The sequence below is a fragment of the Theropithecus gelada genome, chromosome 4 (assembly GCF_003255815.1).
Source record: "Theropithecus gelada isolate Dixy chromosome 4, Tgel_1.0, whole genome shotgun sequence".
Classification (NCBI taxonomy): Eukaryota; Metazoa; Chordata; class Mammalia; order Primates; family Cercopithecidae; genus Theropithecus; species Theropithecus gelada.
The window spans coordinates 14,365,736-14,383,929 of record NC_037671.1 but is presented as its reverse complement, the minus strand read 5'-3'; the positions used below and the strand labels follow the sequence as shown (position 1 = coordinate 14,383,929).

The following is an 18,194-nucleotide window of genomic DNA, read 5'->3' as shown; positions in this document are numbered from 1 at the left end:
TACTATCCAGACTTCTCTGCCTCCATCAATTTATTATAAATACTCTGTACTATAAAATAAAAACTTCAGAGTAGAATAATTCTAGCTCAAATCTGGAACCGTGTGGATACATAGCACGTACTCAAGAATGGTTTTGTAAGGAGAGAGAAAGAGAAGAAGGAAGAATAAAAGCATACCTTGATGAATATTGATCACTGCCCTTAACAGGTACAATATATGTATGATGATTAATATCGATGTTCTTGTTACTGTCTTATTCATAAGGCCCAACTGTACATGGCACTGAGCTGAGTGTTTATTGCTTTAAGAGTGGCATCTTTGTATGAGCAGAATATTCTTTAGCAAGATTTGAACAAGCTCAAACATTTAAAAGTAAATGAATTTCAGAGAAGTCTTACAGAAAATTAAAACAAAACAAAACAACAACAAAAGAGATGCCACAAGAGCACAACACACATGAGCTGAGTCTGATGGGTGGGACCAAGGGCAGCCCTTTCTTTGTCTTCATGATGGAGCAGGAAGGAGTTGGAGCAGAAACATTAGGCACCACAGGATCATTTGGGGGAACATCCATTATTCAAACCACCTCTCTCTCTTTCCTCTCAACCCTCTATGTCCTCAAGGCATTTGCTAGGCACGAGCAAGGAGTGGAAAATGAGGAAGGGTAGGAAAATAGCAAAGATCTCAGTTGATAATAATACAAAGTTGCCACTAATGATCATAGCAAACACTTACATTGTGCTTACTCTATTTGTGCCAGGCACTCTTGGAGTGCTTTACATGTACTAATTCGCTTAATTCTCACAACACTCCTGTGACTGTTCCCATTTTACAGATGAGGAGGCCGTGGCACAGAAAGGCCAGAAGTGTTTAAAGAGCAGAGTCATAATTCAAACCCAGGAGGTTTGTCTCAGAGCCACTTGTCTGCTACTCGAAAGCACAGAATGAAGAAGACAAAAGGTGTGGGCTTTCAAATTCCCTTCCACATACACAGATCTAGGCTTCCATATCACATTGTAAGTAGGAAACTCTTTAAGCACCTAGCCCCTAGCATAGTGTCTATTCCAGTGTACAAGCTCAATAAACACTTGTCTTATGAAAGAATGTTTTGTGTCAATTAATAGTGGAACCCTTTGCAACATATGAAGTCCATAAAATCGTAAAATCCCAATTCAGTTGGCTTGGAAATGCCTAACTTTTGCTTCAGTGCAGCCTAGGAGGGAGCTTATGCCACGCAGAAAAATACATTTTGACAAATTTCCTTGCAATACTAATTTAAAGATCACCTACCTTTCTAAACATAGCAAAGAAGCCAGATGAGAACAAGCTTTCTTACCTGTCCCTAAACTACAAAGTGTCCTCAGCGAATCAGAAAGTGTGACAGAGAAAAAAAAGAAGAGGCACAGAGAGGAAATGAACCGAGACAACATCACTTCACAGCAACCGGAAGGAAAAACACACATATACATACGCCACTCACATCCGACGTGTGTGGTGGCTCAGTAGGGAAATGCTTACAGCTGCCTTTAGAAGCAAGTCTGCTCGCTGCATGGAGAGGGAAGCATGAGCCTGCAGCAGGACTAGCTGTCACCTTCCGCTCGCCCGCCCAGAGAGAGGGCCAGAGCGTCAGGGAGGCAAGATGATCCACCGACGGTGCCATCCTGCCCTTGGGTGAGTTCTCAGCCACTTGCCGTGGCCTGTGGGAGAGGAGGGACTCACTCAGGCTCCTACTTCCTGAGTCGGTGCCAGACATCTGGTGGTGTTTCCCCACTGTGAGCACCCCTCAGCTGGGGCAGGGAGGATCTCCACGTGCCCCAAAAGAGGAATGAGTGATTCCAGGTTTCCGAGTTGACCTGGAGGTGCTGGTTTTAGTGCAACATTCAAACCCGCATGATTTCTACTTTTGAAATTGTTCTGGGTAGATGCTTCCTGGTGCGTAAGTACATGGCCCCTCCCCTCTTCTTACTGTTGTCAGAGAGCTTACCTGACAGCAACTAAGCTTTTATTTTTCCTGAATTATTTCAGTACTTCAAGGTGTGAGCCGTCACTTATTCTTTATGATGGATTAGAATCATTTACGTCCTTTTCAGCCTCTTTGGGCATGAGTCCTGACTGGCTAGAAATGGTGACTGAGAATTGGATTCTGTGTGTCCTATCTCTGTAGTCATTAGCATCATCTCCAAGGGACTGAGGACAAGTGACAGCACACTGTGTTCTCCCTGTCCATAGTGGGCCACCCAAGAGTTCCATCCTTACTTTTCTCTATGTTTATTCTTTCACTTAACCCATTCATTCATTTCTTCCTTCCTTCATTCATTCAATTGCCTTTCTTCCACGAAGGACTTGAGGCAACCTTTTTATCTTGCTGAAATTATTTCAAAATGAAGACCATCTATAATCACAAAGGGGACGATCGTTCTGAAAGGGTTATATGTAGTTCCAAGCTATGCAGAGATCGGCCACCAATCTTTTCCCTTTGCTTGTGTTGAGAAGTGAGAGTAGGCACTCTAGTCATTTAAACTCCTGCATAAAGAGGCCCTCCTTCCCCTGCCCAGAAGCTGGTTTCTCACCCAGAATTGGGTGTGAAGAGCAATTGTCCATGACAGAATCCTGGAAATCAGCCAAATAGTTTTCTTCTTTGTTTCTGTTTTCTTCCAAGCTTGGTTACTTTCAAGGACATTCCCGTTCTAAGAATGTGGGGAGTAGAGTTGGTGGAAAAGAAAGGATATGAAATCAATGTTCAGCTAGCGCTCCACCATTTCTTGTTAATTGGTTAATTTATTTAACAGCTATTTAGTGGCTGTCACTTTGTATGTCACTACTTAAACAAGATAGCTGGGCGCAGTGGTGTGTGCCTATAGTCCCAGCTTTGCAGGAGGCTAAGGTGGGAGGATTGCTTGAGCCCAGGAGGTCAAGGCTGCAGTGAGCTATGATTGCACCACTTCACTCCAGCTTGGGTGACAGAGTGAGATCCTGTCTCAAAAAAAAAAAAAAAAAAAAAAAAAAAGAAGAAGAAGAAGAAGTAGGAGACTAGGAAGATAGAAGCAGAGGTGTAGGAGAGGACAGGCTGTGCGGGTCGAATGATGTAATTCCCGGTGTCTCTTCCTCTACATGTAAATAAGGGGAAAGAGCTATATTGAATGGCTGTGGTAAGGATTAGATTGGAAAGCAAACATTTAAGCATCTGGCAGAGAAGGGGTGTCCGAAGTAGTCAGTGTCCTGCCTCCCTCCTCCAGGCCTCACTGACTGAGCTGGCTGCTGACAACCTGAGTCTTTAACTCATGACCTGAGAGCTTTCTCCAAGTCACATAGGGCCAACTGCAATTGCCCAAATGACAGACGAAAATTCCCAGAAATGAACTCCTCAAAGGCTGTAAATATTTCAGCTCCCTCAGTCCTGAGTGGAATAATCTACATGGGATCAAGCTCCAGTTGCCCACAGTGGTGGGGCCCTTTATGGCTTCTCTCCTTCCCTGTATACTCCTTCACTCCCCGTCAATGCTTCCTGGGATCATTTCTTAAACTACGTGTCCTCGAACTCTGCATTGGGTCTACTTCTGGGGTAACCCAAGCTAAGACCACCAGCCACCTCCTGCTGTAGGTACTTAAAGAGTTTAGTACTCTGTTCTCCAATGATCAGCTCCATCTCCATTTGACCTTAGACTCTGAGTTTTGATTTCCCACATATCCATTCAAGGATCCCCCTTCTCTTCTTCTGGATTTGGCTTGGAGAAAGGGCACAGGCACAGCTCAGGGAGAGCACCTTAGGCTCAACGTTTCTTCATGCAAACCCGCACAGCACGAAGATGTGTCCTACTGCAAATGACCTTCACTTTGTCCTGCTTGTCTGTCACCTTCACAACTCATTTGATCAAAATTTCTGTAGTGTGAAACACAAATAGGAGAATTTTGTGTAGCACAAGATGCATAGACAAAGCATGAAGTCACATTGAGCCTGATCTTAAAGCCTCTCTAACTCCTGGCTCCTTACTGTTTTAACAAAGAGAAACTCCATCTGAGGCTCGGAGCCATCAACAGGCACTGGTAGCTAGCTACAAATTATTAACATGGCTTTATTTTCCTGTACTTGTTTTTTATGATTACCTTGTATTAAACCACAATGGCCTGTTTTTTTCTGTAGGAGTGGTATAAACATTTCTTTTAAAATATAAATGTATTTAAGTTTTTTAAAAAGTGAGTTTATGATGATTATTATTTTTGAGACAAAGTCTCGCTCTGTCACCCAGGCTAGAGTGCAGTGTGACTCACTGCAACTTCTGCTTCCCAGGTTCAAGTGATTCTCCTGCCTCAGCCTCCCAAGTAGCGGGGATTGCAGGTGCCCACCACCACGCCTGGCTAATTTTTGTGTTTTTAGTAGAGACAGGGTTTTGCCATGTTGGCCAAGCTGGTCTCAAACTCCTGACCTCAGGTGACCCGCCCACTTTAGCCTCCCAAAGTACTGGGATTACACGTGTGAGCCACCGCACTCAGCCCAAAAGTGAGTTAATTTAAAGAAAAACTCTTTGCTGACAGTTCTGACAGCACACAGAATATGGCAAACCCTGGAAAATGGGGTTTAACTAAGAGAAGACTAGGAAAACCACACTAGAACGCAGGCTCCTCAAGGGCACGTCTGCGTCTCCCAGCGCCTTCCACCCAGGGCCTGCCTGGCCTGTGCCACTGGGCTGGAATTATGTGGATTGTGGATATCCCAGGAAGCAGCGGTCCAAGCTGCCCTTGTTAGCCACTGGCTTTTTTGGTCTTCAAAATATACAACTTCACTTTGCCCACAATGGCTCCCAAATGTCCCAGCAGTGATGCAGGATAGTATAGACTCTTAAAAATGGGTACAACGCAAGCTCCCTTGTATGGTAGTTCCACCCTATGTAAGAATCCATGGGACTCTGACGTAACTCAGCAATGTGAACCAAGGGGACAGGTGAAGGTATTTGCTGATCTGCATTCCTTTTCACTTTTGCTTCAGATTAGAAGCTCTAGTTCCTGAAGGTCTGTATTTCACTTAACTAGAGGTCAATGAATGAGAATTTTTTTAAAACAGCTACAAAACCCTCTACTTTCCAAGAAAAGTGATACATGAGGGTGAATCATTTAGATAAATTTAGCTGAAGAAATTTTTAAAATATTGTAACATTTTATACTACAAAAAAAGTATGTATAAGGTATCCCTATATTCTAAATAATAATAGGGATAAAAACATAAATACACATCCACCTGTTACCCCACTACCCAACCCTGAGAGCCTGCTGTGTGCCCCTAAACAATTGTATCCATCTCCCCCAATGCCCACTGGGTTAGTCTATGTTTGTGTGGCTATAAATACCTGAGGCTGGGTAATTTGCAAAGAAAAAAGGTTTAATTGGCTCCTGGTTCTGCAGGCTGTATAAGAAGCGTGGTTCTGGCGTCTGCTTCTGGTGAGGCCTCTGGAAGCTTACCATCATGGCGAAAGATGAAGGGGCGCCAGCATCACTTGGCAAGAGTGGGAGCAAGAAAGGTGGGAGGTGCCACACTCTTTTAAACAATCAGGGTTTTTTTGTTTTGTTTTGTTTTTGTTTTTGAGACAGAATCTCACTCTGTCGCCCAGGCTGGAGTGCAGTGGTACAATCTCGGCTCACTGCAACCTCCACCTCCTGGGTTCAAGTGATTCTCCTTCCTCAGCCTCCTGAGTAGGTGGGATTACAAGTGCGTGCCACCACACCCAGCTAATTTTTGTATTTTTAGTAGAGATGGAGTTTTGTCATGTTGACCAGGCTGGTCTTGAGCTCCTGACCTCAAGTGATCCACCCACTTCCACCTCCCAAAGTGCTGGGATTACAGGCATAAGCCACTGCACTTGGCCTAAACAACTGGATCTCATGTGAACTAACTGAAGGAGAACTCACTCATCCCCAAGTAGATGGTGTTAATTCATTCATAAGGGATCCACCCCCATGCTCCAATACCTCCACTAGATCCCACCTCCAAAATTGGGGATCACATTTCAACATGAGACTTGGAGAGGACAAACATTTAAACCATATCATTCTGCCCCCGGTTTCCCAAATCTCATGTCCTTCTCACATTGCAAAATACAATCATCTTCTCCCAGTAGTCTCCCAAAGTCTGAATTGATTCCAGCATCAAGTACAAAGTCCTGTCTCATCTAAGACTCAAATCTGTCCACCTATGAGACTCTAAAATCAAAACAAGTTAGTTACTTCCAAGATACAATGATGGTGCAGATATTGGGCAAACATTACCATTCCAAAAGGGAGAAATTGGCCAAAAGAAAGGGTGTAGAGGCCCTACACAAGTCTGAAACCTAGCAGGGTAGTCATTAAATCTTAAAGGTCCAAAATATAATCTCCTTTGACTCCACGTCCCACATTTAGGGCACACTGTTATAGCAGTGGACTCCTAAGGCCTTGAGCAGCTCTGGCCCTGCAGCTTTGCAGGATGCAGCCCACATGGCTGCTCTCATGGGTTTACGTTGAGTGCTTGTGGCTTCTCCAGACAAAGGGTGCAAGCTGCCAGTGAATCTGCTATTCTGGGTTCTAGAGGGTGGCAGCCCCCTTTCCGCAGCTCCACTAGGTAGTGTCCTGGTGGGGACTCTGTGTGGGAGCTCTATCCCCACGTTTCCCCTGGCATTTCCCTGGTAGAGTTTTTCTGTGGTGCCTCTGCCTCTGAAGTAGGCTTCTGCCTGAGCACCCAGGCTGTCCCATACATCCTCCGGAATCTAGGTGGAAGCCACCAAGCCTTCTTCACACTTGCATTCTGAGCATCTGCAGACTGAACCCCACATGGCAATCACCAAGGTTTATGGCTTGAGTCCTCCAGAACTGTGGCCCGAGCTGTACCTGGGCCCCTTTGAGCTGAGGCTGAAGCCAGAGTCTGAAGTTCAGCAGGGCAGTAGGGCCCCAGGTCTGGCCCCTGAAGCCATTCTTTTCTCCTAAGCCTCTGGGCCTGTGATGGGAGGGGCTGTCCTCAAGATTTCTGAAATGCCTTTGAAGCCGTTTTCCCTTGTCTTGGATATTGGCTTCCTTTTAGTCATGCTCATCTCTTTAGCAAGTGATTGTTTCACAGCCTACTTGGATTCTTTCTCTACCACAGATCCAGGCTGCAAATTTTCCAAACTCTTACACTCTGTTTCCCTTTCAAATATAAGTTTCAATGTTAAGTCTCTTCTTTGCTCCCATATGTGATTTAGTTTGCTAGAAGTAGCCAAGTCACCTCTTGAATGGTTTGCTGCTTAGAAATTTCTTCTACCAGGTACCCTGGGTCCTTACTCTTAAGTTCAGACTTCTACAGATCCCTAGAGCATGAATACAGTGCAACCAAGTTCTTTGTTAGCGCATAATAAGAATGACCCCACTCCAGTTCCCAAAAACTTTCTCATTTCCATCTGAGACCTCATCAGCCTGAACTTCACTGTCCATATCTCTATCAGTATTTTGGTCACAACCACTTAACCAGTCTCAGAAGTTCCAAACTTTCCCTCATCTTCCTGTCTTTTTCTGAGTCCTTTAAACTCTTCCAGGCTCTCCCTTACCCTGTTCCAAAGTCACTTCCACATTTTCAGTTATCTTTATAGCAATGCTCCACTTCTCAGTGGAGCCACTGAGAAAATCATACCAATTTTCAATTTTCTGTGTTAGTCCATTTTGCATCACTATAAAGAAATACCCAAAGCTGGATAATTTATTAAGGGAAAAAGTGGGGACTGACTCACGCCAGTAATCCCAGCACTTTGGGAGGCCAAGGCAGGCAGATCACGAGGTCAGGAGATTGAGACCATTCTGGCTAACACGGTGAAACCCTGTCTCCACAAAAAAAACAAAAAAAAAAAAAAAATAGCCGAACGTGGTGGTGGGCACCTGTAGTCCCAGCTACTCGGGAGGCTGAGGCAGGAGAATGGCATGAACCCGGAAGCCAAGATTTTACCACTGCACTCCACCCTGGGCGATAGTATGAGACTCTGTCTCAAAAAGAAAAAAGAAAAGAAAAAGAAAAAGAAAGAAAGAAAGAAAGAAAGAGAAAGAAAGAAAGAAAGAAAGAAAGAAAGAAAGAAAGAAAGAAAGAAAGAAAGAAAGAAAGAGAAGGAAGGAAGGAAGAGAAGGAAGGAAGGAAGAGAAAAAAGGACTGATTGGCTTATGGTTCTGCAGGGTATACAGAAAGCATGGTGCTAGCATCTGCCTCAGGTGAGGCCTCAGCAAGGTTACAATCATGGTGGAAGGTGAAGGAGGAGCCAGCATATGACATGGCAAGAGAGGGAGAAAGAGACAGGAGGGAGAAGTCCCAGAGTCTTTTAAACAACCAGATCTTGGGTGCATTAACTGAGTGAAAACTCACTCACCATCAAAGGCATGGTGCTAAGCCACTCTTGAGGGAACCGCCCCCACGATTCAATACCTTCTACTAGGCCCCACCTCTAACATTGGGGATCACATTTCAGCATGAGATTTGGAGGGGACAAACATCCAAATTATATCACCTACCACAAAAGGAACTATTGTCTTAAAATTTTGTTAGTCATTCCCTTACCTTACTTTTTGATTGACCTCCTAGGTCTAAGTGTATGCATAGACATATATGCATAAGTATATATGCAATTTGCATATAGTCCATTTCTGCCTGTTTGGAAACTGTAAGTAAATGTAATCATATATATGCATTCTTCCAAGACTTGCTCTAGGGTGAACATGATGTTTCTGAGGGTTATCCACGTTGATGCCAAGAGATGTTGGTAATTCATTTTCACAGCTGGATAGTATCCTATTATATGAATGTATGACAATCTATCATTTCTATTAGCTGGCAGTGCTAAGTCATTGACAAAAATGATGGTTCAGAGTTAGGATTTCAGGAAGGCACAACGGCCACCAAATTTATCCCTGTTTCATGCACAAACTACTTGAGCAGAGAAGTGAAGCTTTGCCTCAAGTTAGAAACAGGGTTTAGCTAGGGGATATCAAAGGAGGGAAGGGGTCTTAAATGGGAGAGGAAGAAAGGGATGAAGTGACTCCCCAAGATTAAAAAATAAAAACAAAAAGAAAAAAAGAGTCTCCCTGGACAGACAATTTGTGACTGGGCCAGCCCATGCTGATTGTGGGCAAATTAAGGCTTTCACTCTCACTGTCACTTCTCCTCCAGATAAACCCTTGGGGAAAAGTTCTACATGAATACTTAATTTACAAAAGCATTGTTCCCCAGACCAGCAGATTGGGTTCAATGAAGGTTCATCACTTTGCTTGATCCTGAAGAGAACCAGATTTCATATAGTGCTCATCTATAAGCTTCTCATTGATGTATTTTTTATGTTCACCATTTTTTTACAGCATATGGGACTATGCAGCTACCACACAGTTATCAAATAGTAGTGTCCATGAACCTTTAGTAACCTTTGACTAGTTTCCATGACTCTGAAATTCCCCACCCACAGCTTCACTTGTAAAGAGTGGAAATATTTAGAGGAAGTGAGACTATCAGCAGCTTAGCGTCACCATGGGAAGCATTTTCTTCTCAAAGCACAGTAGTAAGCTGGTGCCTTCTGTCACACTATCAGGACATGGCTTTAGCAAGTACAGTGTCCTCTCTGCACCTGTTCCTCGTGCAGGTGCTTTGCATCACAGAAGAATCGAAATGTTAAGGAAGTAATGCTTTGTCACTCCACTGGAGTGGAGAAGTTAAAGCCAAGAGTGTACTTCAGGGCTTGTATCACTGGTTTGACTTTACTAGTTGTGAGGTCTTGATGGGTGAGAGTGATCTCTGGCTAATGACATATATTGATTGATTCATTGAGTTAGGAAAGGAGTAAGGTGGGTGTATTAGAGTTCTCCAGACAAACAGAACCAATGGAATGTGTGTGTGTGTGTGTATTTTATATATATATATAAAATATACGTATATGTGTATATATATTTATATAGACACATATACCAACTTCATAAAATAAATCTCTCTGTGTATATATACACATATATATGTATATATACATATATAATAAATAAAAATAAATAAAAAGAGGTCGCTCTTTTTTCTATTAAGGTCTTCAACTGATTGGAGGTCCACCTATATTATGGAGGGTCGTTTGTTCTGCTCAAAGCCTACTGATTTAAATGTTAATCTTTTAAAAAAGATTGCTTCACAGTGACATCCAGAAGACTGTTTGATCAATATCTAGGTACCTTGGCTTAGCCAAGTTAACATGTAAAATTAAACATCTCAGATATTGTATCTCATTTCAGAAAATAATTTAGTAGTTATTAATATTTATTGAACATCTGTTAAGGACTCTGTATGGGCCAGGCACCATATTAGGTGCTGGGGATTCAGCAGGAAAGCCAGTCGAACAACATTCCTATTTTCAAGGAGCTTACCTATGGGAGGGTGGGGGTCCAAGTAATTACGAACACTTGCAGTAGTTTTCATGCCTTCAAGAAGCACTGCAGATACAACTTAAGTCAATCAAATCCATTCTCCCATATACATATGGTATTGGGGTGTAGTGAAAAGAGGAACAGAGGTTCTGACTTCTTGGACTTCGTCTTCTACTGAGGACTTCAGGTCTAAATTATATGATGACCATAGACACATTTAACAATTATATACAACATGTTATTCATTATGTAGCTTTCAAAAGCACATATAGTTCAGTTATAAAGGACAATGAAGATTAACAAATTGCATACAATTGTATTTAAAATAAAGTGACAAAGGTATTCTGTACATAGTTATTTCATTTTCTTCACGAGGTTTTTTTTAATTATTATTTTTATGGCAAAACAGTTCAAAGAACCACTTAATGAAGGTGTTTGATTTCAAAAGAATTGATTTGGAAAGACAGAACTGCTTGATGATGTCTGTTTCTTTGTTGGCTTTAAGTAGCTGGTTTACTCAATCGGCCTCTTCCTTCATTGTGTTTTGGGGTTTTTTGACTGAAGCAAAGGCAAGCATTAGAAATAAAGAAATTAGTTTATGTTGTTTAGAACTGAGAATCCATTTCTTAAAAAAATGAATTGGAGTATCTATGCCAGATTGCTCTTGCATGATATATGTGGCCATGGGCAGAGGAGGGTTGCATTCTTAATTTATGCCCTGAAAGAATATCAGTCTTATTTCTCAAAAGAAAAAATACAAATGGCAAGCAGGTATATGAAAAGGTGCTCAACATCGTTGATCATCAGAGAGATGCAAATCAAAACTACAATGAGGTATCATTTCACCCAGTTAAAATGGCTTCTATGCAAAAGTCAGGCAACAACGAATTCTGGTGAGAACGTGAAGAAAAGGGAACCCTGATATAGTCTCAGTAGGAGTGTAAATTAGTATAACCACTGTGGAGAACAGTTTGGAGGTTCCTCAAAAACCTAAAAATAGAGTTGTCATATGATCCAGCAATCCCACTCACATACACCCAAAATAAAGGAAATCAATATATTAAAGAGATATCTGCAGTCCCGTGTTTATTGCAGCACTCTTCACAAGTGCCAAGATTTGGAAGAAACCTAAGTGTCCATCATCAAATAAATGGATAAAGGAAATGTGGTACGTATACACAGTGGAGTACTATTCACCCATAAAAAAGAATGAGATCCAGCCATTTGCAATAACATGGATGGAACTAGAGGTCATTATGTTAAGTGAAATAAGCCAGGCACAGAAAGACAAATATCGCATGTTCTCACTTACTTGTGGGAGCTAAAAATTAAAATAATTGAACTCATAAAGACAGACAGTAGAAGGATGATTACCAGAGGCCGGGAAGGGTAGTGTTGTGGGGGGGTTATGGGGGGCAGGGTAGGGGAGATAAACAATGGGTACAAATCATACAAAGAATGAGTAAGACTTAGTATTTGCTAGCACAACAGGATGATTATAGTCGAAAATAATTTAATCGTACATTTAGAAATAACTAAAATATTGTAATTGGATTGTTTGTAACATAGAGGACAAATGTTTGAAGTGATGGAGACCCCATATAATGTGATTATTACACATTGCAAGCTTGTATCAAAATATCTCATACAACCCATAAATGTAAACACCTACTATGTATCCATTGAATTTTTTAAAAAAGAAAAAAGGTATCAGACTTTAATTAGAATATTTGCAGGCTAGGGCTAATAATCCAATTACAATTTTAGGCAAGGGCTGGAGGACACAGGGATGCATAGCATACGTTGATGTACCTCAAAGAGAGGAATTCTTCTAAGAAAGCATCATCATGATTTCTCACCTGTTATCTACAACCTTCAACCCACTACTCTAAAAAATTCTTACATTTGAGTTGAACAAAGAACATATATGTTTGTAAAACAAAAATCTCATTTAAAAAATAGCTAAATATGTTGCTAAGTGAAAGAAGCCAATCTGACAAAGCTGTATATTGTATGATTATTGTATCTAGAACGTTCTGGAAAAGGTAAAACTATGGTACCAGTAAAAAGAGCAGGGGTTCCCAGGGACTGCAGGGAGGGAGGGATGAATAGGTGAAGCATGGAAGATTTGAGGGCAGTGAAATCCCTCTGCATGATACGATAGTGGTAGACGGGTGTCACTGTGCATTTACCCAAACGCACAGAATGTACACCACCAAGTGCAAACCCTACTGTAAACTATAGACTTGGGGTCATGATGATGTGTCAATGTAGGTTTATTGATGTTAGCAAATGTGCCAGTCTGTGGAGGGAGATCAACAGTGGGAGAACCTGTGTGTGTGTGGGAGCAGGAGGTATATGGGAAATCTCTGTACATTTTTCTCAATTTTGCTGTGAACCTAAAAGTGCTCTGAAAAATAGTCTTTTGTTAAAAGAGCTAAGTAGCCTCTTTGATGTTTCCCTCAAAGGCCAAGAAAGTGTCCAACACTGGACTTTTGCACTGACAGTCCCTCTGCCTGGAAGGACCTTCTGGGAGATCCCTGCCAGACTCCGCCCCCTTCCTCATTCAGCTCTGGGTCACAGGTCACCTTACCCAGCAGCCCCCCCACCCACATGCCATGCGAAATGGCCCCGGGGCCACCTCTGTCACCCTCCTCATCGTCACCTGTCCTCAACACCACCCGACGCAGTGCAGACTGACATACTGGCTTACGGTCTGTTTCTTCCTCTGAACCGTTGGCTCTGTGGGTGGGTTTGTTTTGTTCGCTGCTGTGTTCTTAGCACATGGGAGGTGCTGGAGGGACATCTGCTGAAGAACGAGTGAGTGAGCCAGTAAGTGAGTGGATCACCGGGTGAGCGTGAGGGACGGGTGCTACCAGGCAGAGAAAGAAGCAGGGAAGCCTGCTCAGAAGTGAAGCTGGTATGGCCCTTGCAAAACGGGAAAGATATAGAAAAGCATGAGGAGGCCGGGCGCGGTGGCTCAGGCCTGTAATCCCAGCACTTTGGGAGGCCGAGGTGGGTGGATCACGAGGTCAGGAGATCGAGACCATCCTGGCTAACACGGTGAAACCCCATCTCTCCTAAAAAATACAAAAAACTAGCCGAGAGAGGTGCCGGGCGCCTGTAGTCCCAGCTACTCGGGAGGCTAAGGCAGGAGAATGGCGGGAACCCGGGAGGCGGAGCTTGCAGTGAGCCGAGATGGGGCCACTGCACTCCAGCCCCGGCGACAGAGCGTCTCAAAAAAAAAAAAAAAAAAAAAACATGAGGAGATCGTAAGGGGAAGAAAAGGCGGCTTGAGCAGAGCCGTGTACAGCCAGTGGGTCTGTGAGGGGACCCTTTGGACGGGAAGGCAGGTCTGGGGAAGACAGGGGTGGGAGCCATCCCTCTTGCACACCTCATGGAGCACAGCAGGCCCGGCAGGCCCGGGGAGAGGCCAGAAGCCCACGCCCTCCCGCAGTGTGTGCGTGCTGTAGGCAAAGGCAGGCTTTTCCTCAGGAAAGCAAATTTGGATCCATTCCAGCATTTGAATAACAGCCTGATTGAAAAACAAAGCTCTACCTGACATAGCAGAGCAAAGAATGGTTCTGGTCAGAGCATTTTTCAATGTTCCTCACTGCTTGCTTCAGCATAGGAAAACATCAGCTGAGCTTCGGTGCAGTGTCTTCTTCTAAGCAGGCCTGTGATTCAGGGACTGGCCTCCTGGGTTCCTGCAAGCATGATTTAGCAGAGAGATGTGTCTATTTCATCATTAAATGAAATATTTCTTAGGGAAAAGACGCTTTATGTACCTCAGTTAACATCCCTAAGGATATTCCCTGAATACCCAGTTAGAGAAGTGTTAGCCTCCTCAATGTCATACTTTCTATCTGCTGAGTAATTTCTTTCTTAATTGCACAGAAGAGCTACTTGGCCCAACACCGCCTATTTGAGTTCAACCTAGCACAGATTTCTTTCTTTTGAGGCTATGTGAAATGCAGTTGAGCATGATATTGGAAACATGAACACAATCCAAAAGTCCATCAGTAGGGTCCTCATGACAGTTTGGCAGTCCACACTGTGGAATACTGTGCTACTGGTGAAAAAGAATAAAGAGGAGTTACACAAAGATATGAAAAGATGTGAACCAAATACGAAGCAACAAATGCAAAAGAACACACAGTACAAGCCCATTTTTATCTATCTCGTTTAGAATAAAAGTCTAGCAAAATATAGACCTCCAAATAGTTTTAAATGTTTTGGGGTTGGGATTATAAGACAGGTTCACTTTCTGAAGTAGACACCGTCTGTCTTTGGATATTTAAAAATGAGTTTATGTTGCTTTGTGATTGAAAACTGGCTCAAATTTTAAAAACCCTGTGTGTGTGCACGTGCACCATCACTCATGCATGTCAGGTTGTGTGGCAGACAGAAGCAATGGTTGGAGAAATGGGGAGTTCCTAATAAAATTTAACAGTAGGAATGTGTTTTTAAGATTATTTTACTTAAAAGTAATAATTCTTCTCCCCTCATCAGGCTTATCTTTTGACCATTTTTGTTTTGGTTTGTTTTCTTGTTTGTGAATACATAATTTGTATTTTGTGAATACATAATTGCCAAAAATAAACAGCAAAGCAAAAAAAAGTTCTAAACAATGTAAGAAAGAGTCATGAGCAGACTCTCTAAGGAGATTCTTTCTCTGCAGCATGGGAACATTCACAAAGCAATTATCAAGCAATATAAGTTGGGGAAATGATCATCAGGGTTCAGGAAATGAGCAGATTCAAGAAGGCTGGAGTGCTTAAGAGAGAACCAACAGCCTGAGTTCAAATCTGACCTCTACCACCCCCCTGCCATGTGCTATTGAGCAAATTACTTTACTTTTCTGTGTCTCAGTTTCTCATCTGCACAAAGGAGGTAATAAGAGCCCTACCTAACCAGTGGTTTTGAAGGTTTTATGAGTCGATGGATGACTTTGAGTGTTACATGAGTCAACACACACACAGCACCTAAAGTGGTATCTGACACATTAAGTGCTCAATACATATTAGCGAGTGGGAGGAAGAGGAGGAGAGGGAATGAGGTTTCATAAAAGAAAAGGGATGTAAAGAATGAGTAGGGTTTGACAGAAAAAAGAATTCCAAAAGAGCAAGAAAAAAACAAAAACCAAAGGCTTATAGGATGCATGAAATGATCCAGTTAAATTCAGCGCAACCTCTGTAAAGAAAGCCGAAATGATGTTTCATGACTAGATAATAAACATAAGCAGACAGGTACAAGCACTCAAATGAAATAGACGGAGGATGTTTTAAAGTTAGCTTTCCTTCATTATTCTGTAGACCCTTCTGTGTGTCAGTCATCAGTCAACAAATTCATGTGGAGCCCATACATATGTGTGCTAGTGGTGGCACAGCCCCCACCAGCATGGAACTTTTTCCAAGTGGATTTAAAGTTGGAAAACCATGGCAATCATTTGTTTATTGTGTGTTGATTAATAGCGTATCCAAGAGTTGTGGTAGTTACTTCAGCGTGACTCATTCAGGAATAGAAGAAAGATTCATTGTATTACTTTTAAAATATAAACAATTCTTAATTTTTCTGTGCTAATGAAGAACCACAGGAATAAATATAGTCCATAGGTTAGATTACATTTATTTTATTTATCAGTAAATTAAGCAAATCTTCATTGTTTTGCCTTTTTGAACCTTTTCTCCATGTTTGCGTTTCTGGTTACCCCCCAGCCCTGGTATCTTCTTCCCAGCTTGCAAATAGCCATCAGGGCCCAAGAGCAAGGTGAGAAGCCACTGAGGGCCAGGTTGTGCACAGGAGCTTCCAAGCAGGCCCTTGGTAATTGAGTTGCTTGACCTTGGCAAACACAGGGCCAGCTTCACCCACAAAAACACATGTGACTAGGTCCCTGAGACTGACGCTTTTGATCACTACCCCTGACCACACTGAAGAGCCCTTTTAAGAACTAAGGTCCAGTCTTATACAATCCTGAGAGTTCAGACAAGAAGGTCAGAATTTCATAGCTCTGCAGGACTTACTTGCAAGGGGTGCTGTGTAGAAGGTGCCAAAATGGCTAGTAGCTAGGTTTAAGAAATTACAGTCACTTACAGTCACTAGTTGGTTCAAAGGGATGCCATTCACTCCTGGAATTCTACTGTCAATGATTGGGCTGGGGAGTTTGGTCTCCAGGAAAGAGTTAAACATCAGACAGGAACCATCACAAAAATTTTCACTGAAAAATACGTTCCTTGTAAGAGAAGTTGAGAGACTTGCTAATTGCAGCTTACTCTAAACCTAATGACAGTCTGTATCATTTGCAAAGAAAGTACAGGACGTGTGAATGATGGTGAGGGGAGTGGGGAGTCTTGGCAGATAGATCTGACTCTGATAGACGCAGTTGGTCCTCTAGACTGATGATCCATTTTGGAGTAAACTAGATTGGGAGATCGGTCAAATTTCCTTTCTCCAGGATTCTTACCAACAGTAAAGATTGATAAAACACATTTATGCTGCTGTGTTTTTCAAAAGTTCGACCATATAATAACTTTAACAGACTCCCTAAATTTCAAACATTTCCTTGATGTAGGATGATCACAATAGAAAGGAATGTTATTCTTATCCAGCCATCGGTAAAGTTTTGTCTTCCTTAATCCCAGAAACTAAATCACTGGCTACCTCAGAGGCTCTGACCTAAATTTTAATTGATGCCCACTGCCCATTTAGACCACTGTGTGTGATTTTAACCAGACAAACCCAGGAGGAAGGATTAATGAAGAAAGGCTAATATTTCAACCAATCATAGAGTCCATTGCAATGCCCTTTCCATTTTTAACTGAGCTTTATAAGGCTCTCCTCTCGAGGTAACCCTCTTTTCTTAATGTTCAGTACAGCAAAAAATAACCTAGGTTTTCTTGTTAATGTTTGATTTATCTTTTCAATCTTGGTGCTAGGTAACAACATTGGATCAAAATATTAACAGCCAAGATTTAGATATTATTTTACAATTAACTCACTACATTGACTCACATCATATTATTTCAGTTTCACAGTGGTCCTGGGGCATGTTTATTGTATCTCCCACTCTACAGATAGCGAAACTGAGGAGACTGTGGTGGGAAAGATGAGGTAACTCACATGAAGTTGGGCAACTGATCAGATGACACAGCTAGGACTGAAGCCTGGGTCTCCTAAGTCATTTGCTTAGAGCTCATTCAATGACGAGGCAACTCCTTGCTGTGCATCCTTTCAGCACACGTCATTGGTGTGAAGACACTAGTTTTCATCAGATTAAAATGCATCTTACTTCAAGATAGGCAGTTTCTGTTTTGGTTTCCACCTCTCAACATTGCTTTTAAAGTGCTAACCTCCAATGGCTATCTCATGAGAAAATCTACGGTAAGTATGAAGTGACCCTTTGGTACTACCAGTTTTTCATCCTAAATCTCCTTCCTTCCTTCCTTCCTTCCTTCCTTCCTTCCTTCCTTCCTTCCTTCCTTCCTTCCTTCCTTCCTTCCATACCTCCCTCCATCCCTCCCTTCTTTCTTTCTTTCTCTTTCTTTCTTCCTTTCTCTTTCTTTCTTCCTTTCTCTTTCTTTCTCTTTCTCCCCTCCCTCCCTCCCTCCTTCCCTCCCTGCTTCCTTCCCACTTTCCTTCCTTTCTTCTTCTTCTCCTTCTCCTTCTCTCTTTCTTTCTCTCTCTCTTTCTTTCTTTCTTTCTCTCTCTCTTTTTCTGTCTTTCTCCCCTCCCTCCCTCCTTCCTTCCCTCCTTCCTTTCTCCTCCTCCTCCTCTTCCTCCTCCTCCTCCTCCTCCTCCTCCTCCTCCTCCTCCTCCTCCTC

The 18,194-nt window shown here is 42.5% G+C and overlaps 1 protein-coding gene across 1 annotated transcript in view; it reads left to right on the top strand.

Annotated features, from left to right (window-relative positions):
* Positions 1 to 1,459: 1,459 nt before the first annotated feature.
* NEDD9 (neural precursor cell expressed, developmentally down-regulated 9) overlaps positions 1,460 to 18,194 on the top strand; it is a 203,048-nt gene continuing 186,313 nt past the window's right edge. The window contains exon 1 of the mRNA XM_025382551.1: positions 1,460 to 1,671. The gene's annotated coding sequence lies outside the window, so the exon portion shown is untranslated. The remainder of the gene's footprint in view (positions 1,672 to 18,194) is intronic.